Source organism: Panthera leo, chromosome B4, assembly GCF_018350215.1.
Source record: "Panthera leo isolate Ple1 chromosome B4, P.leo_Ple1_pat1.1, whole genome shotgun sequence".
NCBI lineage: Eukaryota > Metazoa > Chordata > Mammalia > Carnivora > Felidae > Panthera > Panthera leo.
In genome coordinates this window covers 82,029,777-82,032,404 of record NC_056685.1, presented here as the reverse complement: position 1 = coordinate 82,032,404, position 2,628 = coordinate 82,029,777, and the positions used below count along the sequence as shown (strand labels likewise).

Here is a 2,628-nt window from a genome sequence, read left to right as displayed (position 1 = left end):
GAGCCCGATGCGGGGCTTGAACTCACAAACTGTGAGATCATGACCTGAGACTAAGTCAGATGCTTAACCAACTGAGCTACCCAGGCACCCCTGTAAAGCCCTTTTTGACATGCAAGGTAACATATATAGAGGTTCTGGGGATTAGGACATGTTTGGGGGCCATTATTCAGCATAGCTCTGTGTTACAAAGAACCAAGAGCAAGGATGCATCTGTTCTTGTGGAACCAGAAGAGAAGCTATCATGAGCCCAGGTGTGTTCTTCCCATCTCTCCTCTCCTTTTGCCTCCAACCTTCTGTTTTTTGTTTTCTTTCCTAGCAATAGGCTTCCTCTCGTTTTTGTCTTGAGAGGCGGAAAATAGCCACAACTTACTGCCTGAGCTTTACATGTTTCAGATCCAGTCCATAAAGAGATAAATGTATTTCTTTTTCAGACCCAACTCCTGGGGGATTGGGAGGAATAAAACTGCTTGACTCCGTTGTCTATCTCTGGTTCACTTAGCAGGTCTGAAGGACAGAGTTTTACATAGCATAAATATGGCTGCTTGCAGTCACCCATTTGACCATGTGGAAGGGGGACAGAGAAGAGGTAATCATCGTGAGATGGACAAATTTCCCACCATATTTACATACATATACCTTTAACCTCTAAGCATGTATTTTCATAATCTACTTGGGGAATTTTGGTAGAAATTTTAAGAAACACCAATAGATTCAGTAAGTGAAGCAGCGAATGACAAATTAATACAATTTTTGCCAATGGTCAGTTCTTTTATTTGCAAGGGTACAGTTTGATTAGTCAGAAAAACAACTCTTTCTACTTGCCCTCAAATAAATGCCCTTAATCCAAGCTAGGATTCTTAGACTCCTTGAGTTCTCACCCTTTTACTTGTTTCTTTTTCACTCTCTTTTGTCTCTGGCCACCACCATTGGCCTCATATCAGAGGGTTAACATGCTTGCTTATCAATTTCATCTGATTTTATTGATCACCATGGTTACTCTGGTCAGTGGCCAGCCTTAATTTGTGGCCAGTGATCAACTAGATATTTTTCTATCTGTTCCAGCTCCTGTTTCTTTTCTTTTTTTAAATTTTTAATGTTTTTATTTATTTTTGAGACAGAGAGAGACAGAGCATGAGCAGAGGAGGGGCAGAGAGAGACAGAGACACAGAATCTGAGGCAGGCTCCAGGCTCCAAGCTGTCAGCACAGAGCCTGACATGGGGCTCGAACTCATGGATTTTGAGATCATGACCTGAGCCGATGTCAGACGCTCAACTGACTGGGCCACCCACGCACCCCACCAGCTTCTGTTTCTAAATATCTCCAAATCTTTCCTCCCGGTGTGCTCCTATCCCACTAATATCTGGCTTCCTTTTTGTTTTGTTTTGTTAAGTTTGTTTGTTTGTTTATTTATTTTGAGAGACAGAGAGAGAGAGAGAGAGGGAGAGAGCATGAGCCAGGGAGGGGCAGAGAGAGGGACAGAGAGAATCTCAAGCAGGCTCCAAGCTGATAGTGTGTGGCTTGAACCCATGAACTATGAGATCATGACCTGAGTCAAAGTTGGACAACTGACTGAGCCACCCATGCACCCCTGGCTTCCTTTTTGAAAGCAGGAAGTTATGTATCATCTCAAGTTTTTACAACATGGAGCATCACTCCTATAATAACACACACACACACGCAAAGACACGCTAAGGAGTGTTACAAAAACGGGCAACAGGCGAATGCACACATCATTAAGAATAGCTTCTGGATAAAAAAAAAATCTGAGAATACAGCCTTCTTTAGGATCCACAGTCTTCTTTTTCCATTATCTTTTTCTATTTCCCATTTTTTTAAAGTTCGTTTTTATTTATTTTGAGAGGGAGAGAACAAGTGGGGGAGGGACAGAGAGAGGGAGAAGGAGAATCCCAAGCAGGCTCCACATTGCCAGTGCAGAGCTCAACGCGGGGCTTGAACCTATGAACTGTGAGATCATGACCTGAGCTGAAATCAAGACTCAGATACTCAACCAACTGAGCCACCTAGGCGCCCTTATAGTTCCCATTTTGAAAACTTCTTTCGCAGCTGAGGGGTAGTGCTCATTATGCCAAAGCTGCCTGCTGCTCAAACTGGAACTTTAATTTTTTTTTTTAACGTTTATTTATTTTTGAGACAGAGAGAGACAGAGCATGAACGGGGGAGGGTCAGAGAGAGAGGGAGACACAGAATCGGAAGCAGGCTCCAGGCTCTGGGCCATCATCAGCCCAGAGCCCGACGCGGGGCTCGAACCCACGGACCATGAGATTGTGACTTGAGCAGAAGTCTAACGCTTAACCAACTGAGCCACCCAGGCGCCCCTTAAACTGGAACTTTGACCCTTTGACACTTTAAAATCCTTTAGCACTTTCTTCCTCACTATCTGCAGGACATACTTCCTCCAGTGTCAATTAATGAATTCACTAAGAAATAAAAACAGAGGGGCGCCTGGATGGCGGAGTCGGTTGAGCGTCCGACTTCAGCCAGGTCACGATCTCGCGGTCCGTGAGTTCGAGCCCCGCGTCGGGCTCTGGGCTGATGGCTCGGAGCCTGGAGCCTGTTTCCGATTCTGTGTCTCCCTCTCTCTCTGCCCCTCCCCCGTTCATGGTCTG

At 45.1% G+C, this 2,628-nt stretch overlaps 1 non-coding gene across 1 annotated transcript; it reads right to left on the bottom strand.

Annotated features, from left to right (window-relative positions):
• Positions 1-2,248: 2,248 nt before the first annotated feature.
• On the bottom strand, positions 2,249-2,333 carry TRNAR-UCU. The gene is given in 2 exon segments: positions 2,249-2,285; positions 2,297-2,333. It is a non-coding gene; the product is annotated as a tRNA-Arg (tRNA).
• Positions 2,334-2,628: the final 295 nt, after the last annotated feature.